The sequence below is a fragment of the Lissotriton helveticus genome, chromosome 7 (genome assembly GCF_964261635.1).
Source record: "Lissotriton helveticus chromosome 7, aLisHel1.1, whole genome shotgun sequence".
NCBI lineage: Eukaryota > Metazoa > Chordata > Amphibia > Caudata > Salamandridae > Lissotriton > Lissotriton helveticus.
This window is the reverse complement of record NC_136068.1, coordinates 1,759,342,881-1,759,361,437: the sequence shown is the minus strand read 5'-3', so window position 1 is coordinate 1,759,361,437 and position 18,557 is coordinate 1,759,342,881. Positions and strand designations below refer to the sequence as shown.

General features: G+C 45.5%; 1 protein-coding gene across 3 annotated transcripts in view; it reads left to right on the top strand.

Annotated features, from left to right (window-relative positions):
- The first annotated feature begins 231 nt into the window (after positions 1-231).
- The window catches only part of LOC144770739 (chemerin-like receptor 1), a 423,466-nt gene continuing 405,140 nt past the window's right edge, over positions 232-18,557 (top strand). The window contains exon 1 of one of the 3 annotated variants that reach the window (XM_078655483.1): positions 232-975. The gene's annotated coding sequence lies outside the window, so the exon portion shown is untranslated. Of the gene's footprint in view, positions 976-16,117; positions 16,215-18,557 lie in introns of those variants that run through there. The other 2 variants (XM_078655482.1, XM_078655481.1) reach the window with 2 other exon arrangements.

Here is an 18,557-nt window from a genome sequence, read left to right as displayed (position 1 = left end):
GAAGGTGCAAGGACAGGTAACAATACCTCGGTGCGGGCGGCAGAGGTGGGCTGGAGCCTCGAAGTGGGTGCGTCGTGACGCGCGCACCGCTCCCGCCCGGGCACGGCTCATCGGAATATTGGATTTCACCGATATTAGCAAACTTCAAGAGCGCGCAGGGCGGGAGCAGCAGGCGCGGCCACGTGACGCGGCCACGGAAGATAAATGCGAGACCTTGGATTCCCAGGGAATGGGGAGTGAAAAATAAAGATCGAGAGAGACAGACGCAGGAGGAAGAAAGAAAAACAGAGACCGAGAGAGAAGCAGAGGAGGAGGCAGAGAAAGTGGCAGAGAGACAGAGAGCGCGAAGAGAAAGAGTGTGAGGGAGGGCATATAAAAAGGGACACAAAGAAAGAGAGGGAGACTGAAAAAGAGATAGAACAAAAAAGATAGCGAAACAGAGAGAGGGAGAAAGGCAGAGTGACGGAGAGTGGTACGAGAAAGGAGAAATAGAAAGAGGAGGTAGAGAAAGGCAGTCTGGAGGGAAGTGAGAACCGGAGGAGAGGAATGAGGTACAGAGAAGCGGGGAGAGAGAGAGGTGGAAAGGGAGAGAGTGAGTTAGGCAGACAGTTGGGCAAAGTGAGAGTCATCAAGAGGAAAAGGTAGAGATAGATAGAGAAAGAAATAGAAATAGAATTAGACAGACGGGGGGATAGATGAACATAAAGAGGCAGACAGAGACAGATAGTAAGAAATAGAGAGGGGGGCTGGGGCGAGAGAGAACGGAGTGGGCGGGGCTCCGACATACCCATTTCTGGACGGACTCGTGCAGTTTCCTGCCTGCTCCCCGCCCGCCTCATTGAGCCGCCGGTGCCCGAGCGGTGCCCTAAGCCTGCCCTGGTGTTCACATTAAGGGAGCCCCGTGAGAGGAGCCCTCTGATGGAAGTCTGCGCCTGCCAAGGACGGCTCGAGCTCTCCGCAGAGGGGCCACAAACGGTAAGTGCACTTGTTTGAGGACACACCTGCCATTTCCCTCAGCCGCGTGTCCAGGGGCTCTCGTTCTAGTGCTGGGGTGGGTGGTGGTCGTAGCCACAAAAATAACTCTTTTATGCAGCGTTCATAAGCTGAGGTCCATGAAGGGTTGTTTCATGTTGTAATAGCAGTTGTTGCCAATACTGAAATAATAAGAATGGCAGGAAATGTCAGCGCAGCTAGGATTAAAACGTGTCACCTGAATCTATCCGGGTCCGCAGCAGCACGTGCATCAGCTCACTGAGCAATCTCGCCTCGACCGGACTGTGTGCCATTCTATTCACACACACACACTTCTTCGAAATGGAACCATTTACTCAGTGAGATGTTAACTGCTACCTGCGCTTTAAAAACTGGTCTCTGCAGCAGGTGCATTAATCCCCTAGTTTTGTTACTTTCATTTGAATCCATAATGTGCATGCTATTCACAGATCTCTGTCGTACCGTAAACTACCGACGCTGCATCACTGATCTTACAAACTACTGCTTACACTTAGTCATCTGGGCACGTGCATTAGCCTTATATTCTATCTACCGGGGCTGAAACCTGCGAGCCACTTGGCGAAACACGTCTCTAAAGCGTGCACCTCAGCCCCATTAATTACTTTACTTGTGTGGAGCTGGTGGCCTGCGGGTAAAACACATCTCTGCAGTAGGGGCATTCGTCTCCTGAGCTATGCTCGTTTTATAGGAACCATCAGAATGCAAGACACCGATGTATCCCTGCCACAGATGCCTTTTCGAGATCCTAAGCTCACGCAATGTTTATTTTTCTGTTTATTGGGAGTATTGTGCACTTCTACAAGACCCCGAGGACACTGGGGATCTGCGGAAAATCAAGATAAACAAACACCGAAAGGTCTGCAAACACGAGAGTTGTAGAGGAGCCAGATGTGGGGGTCTGACATTCTTCCAAGGCCCCCAGAGGGGCTGTAGTGTGCATTGGACTCTAATGTACGACGTCACCTTCACTGCAGCGAGCGGTGCTCTGTGCAGACTCAAGGGCCGGGCTGGGGCCCCTGAGTTTAGGGCCCCAAACCGCTCCCACCATACCAGTCCTTGGAGGGAGCAATGTTGGATCAAAGGGGCTGACGAGGATCATAGGGTCCTGGCGGGACACTGTGTGACTGGGAATAGCCAGGACCCTGTATGCCCCAGTATGCTTTCTGCTTAATGTCACCGAGCCCCAGCGTGGAGCTTTCAGGGCGGCTTAATGCGGTTCCGTTTGCCTCTGTGCAGACACAGGTCTCCTGACACAGGAGTTTTTTCTTCTCCAGAAACGACTGTAGATCCTATTTTACTGAATTATCAAGCGTCTTCCCATGGCCGGTGACAGCGCCACCTCAGGACTGTCCTCGCTTTAGATTGGTGAGACATTTCCAAGAGAACAGAGGGGCATATTATCAAGGAGGTTTATCTCCGCTTTTTTGGCTTTAAAAGCCAAGAAAGCGGAGATAAAATTATCTCCCTATTACCAAGCTGTCGTTAACACCAGTTAGCGACAGCTAATAGGAGATAGCGACCATCTTGGGCCCCCGCTTTGCATGTCAGTGATATTTATCACTAATGACATGCAAAGTGGGCGTGCCAAGATGTTAGCGACTGGAAACAGTCGCTAACATCGCTATCTCCTATTACCAACTTTTGGAGATATTCGCGCTAAGCGCGAATATCTCCAAAAGCTAACACCTGCCCTGAGCAGTTCTTAGCCATGTTAACCAATGGGAGGTGGATAACATGGCTAAGAGCATTTGCTCGATAATGCATGAATATCGCTGACTTTTCAGCGATATTCATGCATTGCGGCCGTTTTTTATCGCATTTGCGATAAACCTTGCTAATAGCAAGGTTTATCTGCGATAAAAATCGCCGATGTGCGGCGATAATTTTTGTCTCTAAACAAGTTAGAGACAAAAATTATCTCTATTGGTTGGTAATATGCCCCAGAGAGTTTTAGATGAGTTCCCTTCAACACTTGTTGATTCGAGGAGTGAAGCTGAGGTACGAATATAAAATGATCCCAATGTTTCTGACTAGTGGCCGTCCGTTTACGCAGAGGTAACGTATCTGCGTCCACCAATTGGCATGGAGTACTATGCACACCGCAATGTGTGTACCCCTTTGCATTGCTGTCTAAACGGATGCATAGTTAGGTATTATATATATGTTGCGCACCAAAACTATGGGGCTTATTTATGAGCCCATGCGTCACTTTTGCGCTGCCGGTGCGTCGCTTTTTGTGACGCACCAGCGGCGTTAAAAATGAGCCTTGTTGTACCATATTTACAAAGTGACGCATCTATGTAGATGCGTCACTTTGTAAACCTCTGCGCCACATTATACCTGAGCCAGGTATAATGTGTGCATGGGGGCGTTCCGACGCAAGAAAGGGTCATAGAAGTGACACAGTGAAATCTATAAGATGTCACTGCGCCACTTCTAGGACACAAATGCGTCAATATCTTATGCCTGCTTCATGGCAGGCGTAAGACTGACGCAGGCACATTTCACCTGGGACTTGCCCATGTGTAATGAGCCATTGCTGGAGTTGCGTCACTTTTGTGCCACACTCCAGCAATGCGTAATTTTTGCGACAACAGATAAGTCAGAAATACTGGCGTATCTGTAACTCCTTGCGACATGATGCGTCATACTGTAAATATGACGCATCATTGGTGTCGCAAGGAGGGTGCAGTAAAAAGTGACGCATCGCTGATTCCACGCAGCGATGCGTCACTTTTCATAAATGAGGCCCTAAGTGAGCGGGGGAAGCAGTGAGATAAGTGGAGACGTTAAATATATATATATATATATATATTGTATATGTGTATAACAGTTTACTGCCAATTTGCATCTTGTACGTATGCTGCTATTGCTTTGAGTAATAAACCAGTCTGAACACGCACCGGGGTGCCTGCTTCCTTGTGGGACTAAGAGGACTTGTGGAATATATATATTCATGGTCAGTTCTTGTAGACCACATCATTCTGATAAGCATGTTTGCTGAAAACAAATAAAAAACATTTTTGTCGAAAGCTCTGGAGAGTCCTGGATTGGCGTTCTTCGTCTGTGCCATTGTATGATATATATATACAGGCCGTCCTGTATTTGGACTTATTTTGCACATGGTGTTTGAATAAATAATTTATATAACTTGCCTGCTGCTGTGCCGTGACTTTTCTACTGGAGAAGGAAGCAAAAGGAATCGAAGGAATATATATATATATATGTATGTATGTATATATATATATAAAAACGAAACGCGTCTGTTTGTTTGTGTTTGTCAAGATAGCCGAACATTAAAAATCTGAGCAATATACCCCCGGGAGTGCGTGTTCGTCTTTTCTGAGCAAAGGACGGCTGGAGCTACAATATATATATATATGTATATATATATATATATATATATATATATATATATATATATATATATATATATATATATATATATATATATATATATATATATATATATATAATAACAAACGTTAAAGAGATAGTATAGCTAGGTGTGAACTAATACAAAAAATAATGCTTAGAAATGAAAAAAGACTGAAATTCACCAGCTATAGTTTATTGACCTAACTATATCTCATGCCCCTGTCACGCACTACTTATGACCTCACGTATTACATCACTCATGACACGCAGAATGACATCACTGGTGACATTTTAAATGTCATAATTTGGCCTCCAGCCAGGCCCCGTGCTGAGCCCCTGTTGTGCTGGGCCTTCTTGCTCTGTGTCTCCTCAGAGTCTCTCTGAGTGTGATAGATTGTCTGTGCTATGACGTCAGGCTTTGTGTGACGTCATACTGTTTTGTCTTCCCTGTTTAGGTCGACTTTGTACATTTTGGGCAGGATTTTGAAGGCACGCTTGTACATTTTCATGGCCCAGCTTGACAGCGCAGATTATTAACCTATCGAGCAGGCGCATGTAATGGCCAAGACCTGCATGTGAAGGAGACCTGAGAGGCATTCATACTTTCCAGCGCTTTTCCTTCTTTGTTCGCTGGCTTTCTTTCTACATTATTATTCGTTCGCACTTCTTACTCTAGCATAAAGAATATATCCCTCCTAGATTGAGAAATCTCACCAGTCCTGATACCCGGGACTCTGTGAGCCGGGTCCCCCTGGTTCTCACACTCAGTAGAAAATAAAAACAGCCCCCCAGGGCCCTATATTAATGCCCTTAACTGGAGGAGTAAACCTACTGCTCGATTTCTGAACAATGACTGTAGACATTAAGTTACTCCATGTCAGCAATATGGTTCCTGTTTACATTTCACATGCCTTACTTAATCTTACATTTCCTAAAACTGTTAGCTATTTCCAGGATGTTGTGTTTCTGTAGGTTTTTTCCCCATGCAGCATTTTACTCTAACATAGTTCATATTTTGAACTGTCTCGCGTCCAGGTGTTTAAAACAGTCCAGTACTGAGAGCTCTGGAGCTGAGGCTGAAGGCACTGTGAGTTTCCTACTGTGCCTGCCAACGGGTATAGAAGGTGTTCAGAATACTTGCTCATCCAATCCATGGCCTCTCTGCAGAGCGCACAGAGGAATGGTCTTGTGTGTGCTTTACAATTGTGAAGGATGTGCACAGTTGTCAAAATAGCGACGAGGTTAAAGTAAAAAAACAGTGCTTACAAGTGGATGGGCGTGCTGTGTGTTTGTGCAGTGGTGATGTGAAAGAGATGCAAAGAAGGAAATAGAGAAGAGAGTGAAAGAAGGTGCCACAGAAGAAAGAGATTAGATATTTGCTTCATGGATTTCACAAAGATGAGGTAGAAAGAATGTGTAAGCTACTAACATTAATTGTGGAGGGACGTGGTGTGAAGGGAAGAACAGGAGTGATTGAGACCCTCCCAAGACCACTACCCCTTCCATAGGTCTTAGTGATGTTTAATTAATGGTTGGTGGCACGCTATGGGAAGCACAGAATATGTGCTTACTTGTTTAAACTAGCGGTGGGGCTGGGGAGTTGACAGCTCCGCTGGCGGAGTTCATGGAGTTTTGCAAAACTGTGACTCCATAAGCAGTTCACACAGTCCAGGGTTTCACTTTGTTTTCTGATAATTGTAGTTTTGCCTTTCTGACCATTAATGCATGATTGATGATACCAAAATGCAATTATAATCACATGAATTCAAGTGCTAGTGACTCATGGGAAGTCTTAGGGAGAGGAGATGTGGTCAGTGGCAAAGTTACTGGCAACAGAATCAGAGGAACTTGTTTAAAACTCAGCTTCCAAACTCTCCCAAACTTATTTAAAGGTACATTGAAGTAAAAGAAAGGAAGTAACTAGGTTGTCCTGCACTGCTGAACTTTAGAAAATCCTTCATTTTTAAAGACATCTTGTATCAAATGTGTAAAAGTATGATAATCTTTTTAAAATTCAAGAAGTGTATTTCCTTAACGTGCAAAACTTTTTTGCCGTAGCACATCAGATTATATCAGTGCGTTCAGAGGTATTTTTTTTAAAAACTGATAATTTTTTTACTTGAATTTAGAAACATTCATTCTTTCCCACACTCTGACAACAGTGCCAAACTGCTGCCCATATTAACTTACGGGAGCGAGGTGCAGCGAGGCAGAGACGCAACAACACTTGACAGCACAATTGTATCCGCATACAGAATCATCTTTAGCCTCCCTAAGCGAACCTCGCCATCACAGATTAGGCTGTAGTTTGGAATTCAGCAACAGCTCCTGGCACGACAGGGGGCCTACATTTGTTCGTGGGACAAAGTGAGGAAATCTGCTGAAGGAACCTTGAACGAATACCTGTGGAGGGAGTTAGAGCAGTCTCCGACTTCACCGGCGGCAAAATACTTGGCAAAAAGTCTTGTAAATACCGGGCTGGAGCAGTTCTGGACCTCCTCCACAAATCATAAAACGCTTAAAAAACTGGCCAAGAAGTCGATTAAACAACAGTCGTGGGTCCAAGATAAAGCAGACTTCTCAAAAAGATCTCACGCTTGGATGATCCTGAACTCATATTTGGCACAAGCTCCCCAGATCTATCTTGGGCTGGGCTACGCCAAATCGACCAAAATGTGCTTCTTAACGTATAGGCTAGGACTTTTACCCTGTATTCGGCATCTTCCGCATTGGCAAAAAGAGAAAGCAGGCACATTATGCCGGCTATGTGGTGCAACGCAAGAAGATATGCTCCATCTGTTATGCTCCTGTGAGAAAATGCTGGAAGAGCGGAAACTCCTCTTGAAACACCACTTCATCAGACACGGGACTCGCACACAAAGGAGTGCAGCTCTTACCTGTTTTTCATCTCAGGACCCTCAGTTGAGCTGTAGCCTTGTAAAATTTCTAAAGGCAGTGGGAAAAAAATGCCCGGACTTGATCCCTGAACTGGTTTAAAACCAAACAAAAAGCTAAAAATCAAGAAAAAAGAATGATTTTTTATCTTGTTTTAATACACTATTCAGATTACTGTCAAAAACGCGTGTGCGATACATGAAAGGCTAAATATGTTTACAACTAGGATGAATAGTACAGCATTGTTCAAGCCAGATTGGTTTTATAACACATCTGTTTTATACTGCGTTTTATCTTTTTTCCTTGTTTTTATATTTTGTAACTGCACTGCATTGGTTTTAATTAACTGTGCAAATAAACTTAAACTTAAATGATATATATATATATCAACACTAACTTATTGTAATACCTAGAATATAAATAAAATCACTATAAAATCACCCTGACAACAATACCAGTAGTGAACGAAGAGGCAAGTCAGCTGTAATGTGAACTCTCTGGGTGACTTGAGTTTATATCAACATTATATCTTATTAAATCAAACACAGAATGTTTTGTAACAGATGCTGAAGTCATGTATGTGAGTGATATTTAAGAAAAAGGAGCTAAAGTGAAATAAAACAATTGCCGAGGATCACACAATTTGTTTAAGTGGAAAACGCGGATTAATTGCAAAGCTTTTCGTTTCACATTGTGCAATTCAGACACTAGATGTAAATGCTTCACTTCCCCTACACCCACCATGCCACAAACCCCCCTTTTTCTCCATTTGTGCAGCACTTGGTCACATCACAGGTAAAACTTTATGGCCCCTGGGAAAATGCATGCGAGTACCCATGGCATACAACAAGGGGCAATGGGTCAGCCCACTTCAACCAATCACTGACTTCACTGTGCAGCATTCTGCTCTTTCGCAAAGACACAACCCCACAGAGTAGTTCCTTTCCTTACCCGGGGCTGTTATGGCAATGTGTGCTTTGTGAGTCCAATAAACACTTTAGCTTTTAGTCAATGTTTACTTTTCATTCTGGTGAGGGGGCTGGCAGATCCTCAATAATATAGTTTTACAAAAACTATGACCATACAAAATAAGCACCGACAAAGGCAAAAGTCTGCCAGCCAATACCACACCGTTTAACTTTGCCAATGCTTGTTGACTTTTACATTTGTCGTTCTACATTTCCAATTAGCATTTTGTCTATGAATTATGGTACTTGTTCTGCTTGTGATTCTACTATTACTGAGGCACAAGTAAAACTGGAGTGGCAAGACGTGTAAATAAGTGAATATGCCTGATTGCCTGCTCTTGTGCTGCTGTTTTCCCCTTCCCGGTCTCCACCATGCACAAGAGAATTGGTTCAAAGCTGCTTGTGCCAGATGGAAGCTGGTGCTGGAATCCCCAGGGAGACCAGTGTGTGAGCAGAGGTGGGAGTGCGTGAGGAGCGTGAGCAGAGGTGGTAGAGTGCGAGCAGCAGTGTGAGCAGAAGTGGGAGTGCATGCGCAGCGTGAGCAGACGTGGGGGTGCATGAGGAGCGGTGTGAGCAGAAGTGGGAGTGCATGAGGAGCAGTGTGAGCAGAGGTGGGAGTGCGTGAGCGGCGTGAGCATAGATGGGAGTGCATGAGCAGTGGCGTGAGCAGAGGTGGGATTGTATGAGCAGTGGTGGCGGTGCGTGAGCAGTGGTGTGAGCAGAGGTGAGGAGCGGTGTGAGCAGAAGTGGGAGTGCGTGAGCAGTGGTGTGAGCAGAGGTGAGGAGCGGTGTGAGCAGAAGTGGGAGTGCGTGAGCAGTGGTGTGAGCAGAGGTGGGAGTGCGTGAGCACAGGTGGTAGAGTGTGAGCAGCAGTGTGAGCAGAAGTGGGAGTACGTGAACAGCGTGAGCAGACGTGGGGGTGCATGAGCAGCAGTGTGAGCAGAGGTGCGAGTGCGTGAGGAGCGTGAGCAGAGCTGTGAGCAGAAGTCAGAGTGCATGAGCAGTGGTCTGAGCACAGGTGGGAGTGCGTGAGCAGAAGTGGTAGAGTGCGAGCAGCACTGTGAGCAGAAGTGGGAGTGTGTGCGCAGCGTGAGCAGATGTGGGGGCGCGTGAGCAGAGGTGTGAGCAGAGGTGGGAGAGCCTGAGCAGAGGTGGTAGAGTGTGAGCAGCAGTGTGAGCAGAAGTGGGAGTGTGTGAGCAGCGTGAGCAGACGTGGGGGTGCGTGAGCAGAGATGGGAGTGCATGAGCAGCAGTGTGAGCAGTAGTGGGGGTGCGTGAGCAGAGGTGTGAACAGAAGTGTGAGTGCATGAGCAGCAGTGTGAGCGGAGGTGGGAGTGTGTGAGCAGCAGTGTGAGCAGAAGTGGGAGTGCGGCAGCAGCAGTGTGAGCAGAGGTGGGAATGTGTGAGGAGCATGAGCAGAGGTGGGAGAGTGTGAGCAAAGGTGTGAGCAGAAGTGGGAGTGCATGAGCAGCAGTGTGAGCAGAGGTGGGAGTGTGTGAGGAGCAGTGTGAGCAGAGGTGGGAGTGGGTGAGGAGCAGTGTGAGCAGAGGTGGGAGTGGGTGAGCAGCTGTGTGAGCAGAGGTGGCAGTGCATGAGCAGCAGTGTGAGCAGAGGAGGGGGGTGTGAGGAGCAGTGTGAGCAGAGGTGGGAGTGGGTGAGGAGCAGTGTGAGCAGAGGTGGGAGTGGGTGAGCAGCTCTGTGAGCAGAGGTGGCAGTGCATGAGCAGCAGTGTGAGCAGAGGTGGGAGTGGGTGAGCAGCTCTGTGAGCAAAGGTGGGAGTGTGTGAGGAGCAGTGTGAGCAGAGGTGGGAGTGGGTGAGCAGCGGTCTGTAAAGAGGTGGGAGCACGTGAGCAGCAGTGTGAGCAGAAGTGGGAGTGCGGCAGCAGCAGTGTGAGTAGAGGTGGGAGTGCGTGAGGAGCATGAGCAGAGGTGGGAGAGTGTGAGCAAAGGTGTGACCAGAAGTGGGAGTGCATGAGCAGCAGTGTGAGCAGAGGTGGGAGTGTGTGAGGAGCAGTGTGAGCAGAGGTGGGAGTGGGTGAGGAGCAGTGTGAGCAGAGGTGGGAGTGGGTGAGCAGCGGTGTGAGCTGAGGTGGGAGTGTGAAATGGAGGCGGAGTAGGCACAGAGCAGTGTATGAAGAGGGGGCGGTGTGTAGCAGAGGTAGAGGAGAATACAGGGGTAAACATGCAAGAACCAATAGGAGTGCATGACCAGGGAGCAGTGTGTGAGAAAAGGTGTGAGTGTGGAAGTGGGGCAGTTTTAGCAGTGGTGGAAGGAAGGCGAGAGGGCAGTGTATGCGCAGAGGGGCACTGTGTGCCCAAAGGCAGGAGTGGGCACCGGTGTTACCATTGAATTAAGGGCCTGATTCAGAGTTTGGCCGATGGATTAATCTGTTGCAACGTGATAGATATCCCGTCCGCTTTATTACTAGTGCATTATATCTTCTGGCGCTTGCAATGAGGTCGTCTGGATATCTGTCATGTTTGTAATGGAGTAACCCATCCACCAAACTCTACATCATTCTCTTTATACAGTATTTAATCTTAAAATAGATACAATTGCAGCATTTTACAAGTGGATATGACTAAAGCGCTCCTGTCACACCTACATACTTTAATATTGTAATTAAAAATGGATCATCTGCCCCAGGGTGCTACCAATACATTTTTGAATCTGGCTCGCCTGGCATGAGATGCTTGTCCTGCCGTTCATTTCTTCTTAGGTCACATCCTCCACCTTCTAAAACTTTCTTTCCTTTTATTTAGAGCAGGATAACAAAGCTATACCTTACATAATGGAAAGTGGTGTGCGCCACAAACCAAGACTTCTCAAACTTCTCAGCTCTCCTTACGCTGGAAAGTTCAAATCAGAAAAATTAACATTGCTCCAAGATGTAATAATATTTTTGGAATGTTACCTTTGGAAATGCCAAGATCAGTCTTCTGGGAGAATAAGAGAGATTTTTGTATTCATAAGGGAGGAGAACGGGCGCTGTTCAAAGGCTCTAAACTGTATGCCACAACCATGATCTTAGATTATTAATTGTGGATTGCTTTTAGTTAACCCATTAATTGGCTTACATGGTCAAAACACACACAGAGACACTGTTGTGGCTTAATATGGAAAAGTCTTGAAGGAACAAGAGGGATCCCACAGGCCCAGGGGACAGAGCACCGAATAAACGGTAAAATAAAAAAAATCCCCTTGGAAACCTATAATCTGCACCACATACAGAGCACCTCCACGTGCCAATCGGTCACCAGCTACACTCAATTTAGAACCTCTTGCTTAGCAAAAGGAGTACCACGTGAAATTGTAGAAAATACACAAAACTTTAATGTCACAATGTACGACACAGCATTAATACACATGTACTCTTTTTTTCAATATGTATAAAGAATGTTAAAAGTTTTTTTTAAAACTTGTGCAACATAAATTACATACAATGTCCCATAAAAACAAATCCACATGGCAGAAACAAAATTCTAAAAAGAAAAAGAAAGAAAATCACTTTCGTTACCCTGAGATTGTTTTCTCTGTTCACAGAGCCTGGCAGCATTTCTAAAGCAGATAAGATAAAGGTGAAAGCAACATTTCTGGAATATTGTGAAGACCTAAGAAAGAACAAGCATTGGTATAGCCAATAGGTCTCGCTTTTGGGAACTTATTAATGATTAGGCATGCAGCACATTAGCCTGGGTGCTGGGCCGTTAGGAATTGAAGAGCTATACAATTGCTACACACTGGGCCATGCAGCCCAATTCCGGGATACATGTTGTATCTCATGGAACAAATAGCTTCGTTAAAACAACAAGTGATGGACTGAATGTGGATCAATGTCACACACTCCCCCAGTCAAAAGATCTGGGCCCAAATCCATCGTTTTTTTGCACTCCACACCACCCTGGGTTAGACAATGGCGATATGCAAATCAGCTGACCCTGTTGCCCCATGGGAACAGTCCAGTCCGAACTACAAACGCCATGTCCTTCCCAGAACGGAATCAAGCATCCGAGGACCGGACCGGTTTCGAGGTAACACCTCTCTTCAGCCCGGCTAGCTTGACTCCAAGTGGTGTGGAGTGCCTGGGACCCACGTCTGGGCATCCCCAGCGCACTTAGGGCGGCAATTGCAAAAAACAACAAGTGATGGACTGAATGTGGATCAATGTCACACACTCCCCCAGTCAAAAGATCTGGGCCCAAATCCATCGTTTTTTTGCACTCCACACCACCCTGGGTCAGATAATGGCTTTATGCAAATCAGCTCTGACCCTGTTGCCCCATGGGAACAGTCCAGTCCGAACTACAAGAGCCATATCTTTCCCAGACCGGAATCAAGCATCCGAGGACCGGACCGGTTTCGAGGTAACACCTCTCTTCAGCCCGGCTAGCTTGACTCCAAGTGGTGTGGAGTGCCTGTGACCCACGTCTGGGCATCCCCAGCGCACTTAGGGCGGCAATTGCAAAAAACAACAAGTGATGGACTGAATGTGGATCAATGTCACACACTCCCCCAGTCAAAAGATCTGGGCCCAAATCCATCGTTTTTTTGCACTCCACACCACCCTGGGTCAGATAATGGCTTTATGCAAATCAGCTCTGACCCTGTTGCCCCATGGGAACAGTCCAGTCCGAACTACAAGAGCCATATCTTTCCCAGACCGGAATCAAGCATCCGAGGACGTGGGTCCCAGGCACTCCACACCACTGGAATCAAGCTAGCCGGGCTGAAGAGAGGTCCGGTCCTCGGATGCTTGATTCCGTTCTGGGAAGGACATGGCTTTTGTAGTTCGGACTGGACTGTTCCCATGGGGCAACAGGGTCAGCTGATTTGCATATCGCCATTGTCTAACCCAGGGTGGTGTGGAGTGCAAAAAAACGATGGATTTGGGCCCAGATCTTTTGACTGGGGGAGTGTGTGACATTGATCCACATTCAGTCCATCACTTGTTGTTTTTGCAATTGCCGCCCTGGGTGCGCTGGGGATGCCCAGACGTGGGTCCCAGGCACTCCACACCACTGGAATCAAGCTAGCCGGGCTGAAGAGAGGTGTTACCTCGAAACCGGTCCGGTCCTCGGATGCTTGATTCCGTTCTGGGAAGGACATGGCTTTTGTAGTTCGGACTGGACTGTTCCCATGGGGCAACAGGGTCAGAGCTGATTTGCATATCGCCATTGTCTAACCCAGGGTGGTGTGGAGTGCAAAAAAACGATGGATTTGGGCCCAGATCTTTTGACTGGGGGAGTGTGTGACATTGATCCACATTCAGTCCATCACTTGTTGTTTTTACAAATAGCTTCGTTCTCAAATTCCTAATATGGCAGATTCCAGACAGGCTGTTTTGGGCTCCAAGGTCTGGCATAAGAAGGAGTACGCAGTTATGTATCATGACAAGAAATGCACCCATCATAAGTGGAAGTGCCACAGACTACATATGTTCAGCACATACAATTGGAGGTAATACGTAAAAGATTAAAAATATTACTTTCTAAATTTTTACCTTGGATGTTACTCTTCCCGAAAAAATGTGACATAATTAAAATTAGAAGCAGTTAACTAAGAACCATTGATTCCAAGACTAAGTCCAGGCAATTGGAGAATATTATGTTGAGATGATGGGAATGCATTCAAAATATATGATCTTGTACAGCTATGTGAATGCAGTTATAGTGACTGTGGTCTGTGGACACCAGCTGTGTATGCACCTTTTGTTTTTGTCTACGAAATAACAAATAAAAGTACATTTTAAAAAATGATGAACCAAAACCAGCCATATCTATAGGATCTAGCAAAAACGAAGTGCATCTAAAGTCACTTGTGAATTTAGGCCATCATAAAGCACATCATACATGACTTAATTAATGCTTGCACTAATGCATCCATTCATCGATAAATACTGATATTTCTAAAGCGCGAACAGCTACCTCACACGGAGGTATCCCGGCGCTAAGTGAGCGGCTAGATGTAAAGGGAAATGGAGTGGTTTACATTTTTTGAGTAAAAAACCGTGTCTTTAGTTGCTTCCTGAAACAGATCTCTGAAGTAGCAGACTGGATAGAGAACGGCAAATCATTCCACAGTTTTACCGTCCCAGCGGAGAAGGTCCTACCCCCAAGCCGAGCCTTCAGGGCTCGGGGAGCATGTAACTGATTCAGTGTATTTGAGCGAAGAGACCTCGCCTGCTGGTATCGGGGAAGTCTCAATTTAAGGTAGTTAGGGCAGTTTCCCTGTAGTGCCCTAAAAGCCAGGGTCAGAGCCTTAAATTCGATCCTGCTGGCCACTGGCAGCCAGCGCAGGACGCGCAGATGTGGAGAGACATGGTGTCTGAAAGGGATATGTTTAATAAGCCTCGCAGCCGCATTCTGCACGGACTGTATACGCTGGATCAAATACTTTGGCAGGCCAAGATAGAGGCCGTTAGCGCAGTCCAGCCTCGATGTAACAGTCGCATGGACTACAACTTTGCGGCACTCTTCCGGCAGCAGATCAAGAAATTTTCGGAGATTTCGAAGTTTGTTTAGGCCCCCCCCTGATACATGCTGAATGTGAGCAGAAAAGGATAGGCTGTCATCCCATCTCACCCCCAGATTTTTTGCACTACTACTGGGGACGGGCGGAGGACCCACTTCAGACGGCCACCACAAATCAGGCGGGGGCCGTAGGCCCTTTCCAAAGAAAACCACCTCAGTCTTTCCTGCGTTCAATTTTAGTTTGTTGATGTTCATCCATATAGCAGTGTCTAGAAGGCATCCTTTAAAATTGCTAAATGCTTCCACCGACAATTCTGAATAAGGAAAGACCAACTGAGTGTCGTCTGATAAACTGACACATGTTTGCATTTATCTATCCACAGAAAGAACACTAATACAAGCATATGCATGAAAGATTAAAACAAGGTATAAAAAAGAAAAACATGTCACCCCCTAAATGTAGTAGGAATAGGCTTGCAAGTAGAAAATAAATACATTGAAGAAAGCAGTGGACAGAGTGAAACACTGCTCGTTTGAGCTGCTACAACTTAATTCTGCATCCAGTTAAAGGTTGGCCAAACATTTTAATGAAACTTGTCAGTCTGTAAGATAGTTCTAAACTCTTGAATGTGTTAAAGTAATTATAGTTTAGCATTAACTGCTTACTATTCATCAGATTTGCAGTCATTTATTTCCCATACAATCATGCATGCAAGACTAAGTCATGGTTTTTGCTAAATCGATTTTCTATTATGTGGAATCCTTTCTCTCAGTTAGGTTAATCATTTTACAAAATGCCAAAGTTGCAGGTAGTGAATCGCCTCGAATACAGGACACAAACGTAATAGATCATTTACAGTATCTAGGATTATTTATAGTATTGTAGTGCCCAGTGACAGCACACAGAGAAGTACAAAGCAATGGGAAAGTCATTTGTTTCGATGCCAAACAACATTTACTCTTTCTGAGTCCAAACAATTGGGCAAAGGTTTTTTTTTTAAAATAAAAAGCTGGTGTTCAATTAGCATCCTGAGGGGAACACTGGAACTGCCACTCAGAATGCTCCCTTTGCTGGGTGTATATTTTATATTACAGATCTACAAGGGGGACATGCTGCCAAAGTGCTTCCTGTTTGCTCTGTGCATGTAAGGATTGCTGCAGGGTCATGAGCAGCCTCCCACCTGAGCGTTTGGAAGCAACAGCAGCTCGCTCCTCCCGCAGACCCCCTCAGCCTCTTCTCTAGCAGCTGCTGTTTTCACACACATAATTGATTGGCTTGCCCCCTTGCTTTTGGTGAAGGGAAGCCCAATCAGCCAAAGAAAAGTGGAAAAAACGTAAACAAAATTCTTCTACCTTTCCTTGTTAGAAGGGGCTTCTCTTCGGCAAAAGTAGGGAGAGGAGCCCCAATAGCGGTCTGTGACCAGCAGCTGCAGGAGGAAAAGAGGGGGAGTCGCATCGGAGGATGGAGCAGTTTTAGGCAAACTTCAGGTGAGAGACCGCTTGTGCTGCTGCAGCGCCCCAGGTTTCGGGCCGGGTGGGGCGCCAACAGCCTTTTTTCCTGCAGCTGTAGGACAATAACGGTTGTCAGTTACCCTACAGCCCCTTTTTTGTGCACCCTTGACCACTGCTTGGGAACATAACTAGCAGAGAGGGTAGTTAGCAGCCAATTATTGATTTCAGAAGCTTAGCTATAAAAGCATTGATTTATAAGGCACGCACAGACTTGTTATTTTTATTTACCAACAGTAACTGTTGTTTTAAAAAGTAAAAGTTAATATTTATTTTCTGCTATTGACAATGAATAGACAAGTTGGAGACTGAGGGCAGCTTTTCCAGACAGTGCGAATACTTTCATTCCTGTGACTTGGGGAAATGAAATGAAAATAGAGACCGTGGGTCCTAAATGTACATGTTTCTCTCCTGGGCGCCTGCCTCAAGTACCACCCGAACCTTGACTTTAGCAGGAAGAAGCTGCAGAGCCCCGAGCATCTGCTAGGAATGTGTCCATCGCTCTGGGTACAGGAACCTTCTGAAAGGGTCAGAAATAAAGTGCTTTATTGTTCACTTTACATGCGCAGTTAAGAATAATAATAATGAAGTTGATGAAATATGAGCACTTTCCGAGTTGCACAACTTAAAACAAGCGGTAACTTATAAAAGCAGTCATGTATGTCTACACTGCGTGGACCGAAAGGGCACAGAAAAGGAGGCAGGTAGGGCGTGTTTAAGGAGGAGAGGATGGTAATGGGGAAGAAGGGCAGGGCCTAAAGAGTAAATAATGATGTAAGAGAAGAGAATGACTGCATGCTCTACATGCAACGCGGCTACAGTAGCGATAAATCGCAGCCGCAGTTGCACTGATTATAATAAAAATGTACTCCTTTGTAAATTCAAGAACGACACCCCTGACGCAGGAGGTGTGCTAATACACAAGCCCAAAAATTAAAAATTGTGCACAAGCGCGTGTGCCTCATGCTAAAAGTAAAAAAAAACAAAGTGTAGGCAAAAGTGAAAGCGTTTCCCTTGTGGGAGCGAGCAGCGCCAGGAGCGATAATTGCTACCACATGGCCCCAAAGCTCGCTCCCGCAAGGGAATCGCCAAACGTGGACACGTTGCCATTGACAGCAATGCAACGCGTGCACGTTTTTAGGGCAAAAAGTGAATCGACTCCAAAAGGTCATTTTCCTATGCAGCACATGTGCGCTGTGTAGGGGAGACCTAAAAATGAGTTAGCTAGATGCAATTATTATAGATCTTTAGCTACAGGAGAACCCACTATGTATCTATCAATTGACCTTACACCAGTAGTTTTCAAACATTTTAACGCCATGCCCCCCAGTGGAAAAAAAGTCATTGAGGCCCCCCTCAAAGATTTTCATAATTATTTTATGAAACTGGCAATGTTTAAATATGGCTAGACGTATTTAAACATTGCATTTGAGTTCTGTGAACGTTTTAAAAATGCAATTAAATACATGATTGCCAAACATGCTATTCTGGTTAGGCAGGCCTTAATAACGTTTATAAGTATCCAGAGTGTGAGCATGAAAAATGGGGTGAGGAGGTTTGAAAAATATTTGGACTCCCCTCCCTTTTTGACACCGACTCCCAGCCATGATATAAATGACACAACATGTTAGTGATGGGCCATTACTGAGCAGCCTACTGCCACTCATTCCCCCCACCCCTTCTGATAACAAAGCACTGTTATCAGCATAATGCTTATTTTGGTCAGAGCCTTGTGCCCCCCCAGGATCATTTGAGCCCCCCCCCCCCAGTTTGAAGTCCCCTGCCTTACACAATGGGAGCAATCACTTCTTTTCCGCTTCAGGGCGGGCTCAATTTATTGGTCTCTGTGTTTTAAAAGTGTCCCAGACCTGGAGGGTTATATATTATCCTCTTGCTCAGTCTGTGCAAATACCATTGCACTTTAGGTTTTTCTGTAATTTGCACAATTTGCCATGTAACGACTTTTTGAAATCCTTGTTATATAAACTAGGATTCAGACGGCGTAGAGTAGCTTTGCTTTATTTACAGCCTTTAAGCTCGCCTTAAATTTGTTATTGTGTCTGAGCCTTTCTGACACTAGCTATCTATGCAAGAAAAACGAGGAAAGGGTAACTGCGCATTGGTCTTTTTACCGTCTCATAATTGTTATTGTAATTTTAAGCTGAAGCATGTTTTAGGATGTGTTAAACATGCATGATTTTATTGCATTGGATTAAAGTGTCTCTCTTAAAGTCTGTATATTAAAGAGTTACACTTGCATCTTGCTGTTGCTATGAACTATTTGAACTTTTTATTTGTCTGTATTTATCTCTGTGTTTTTCA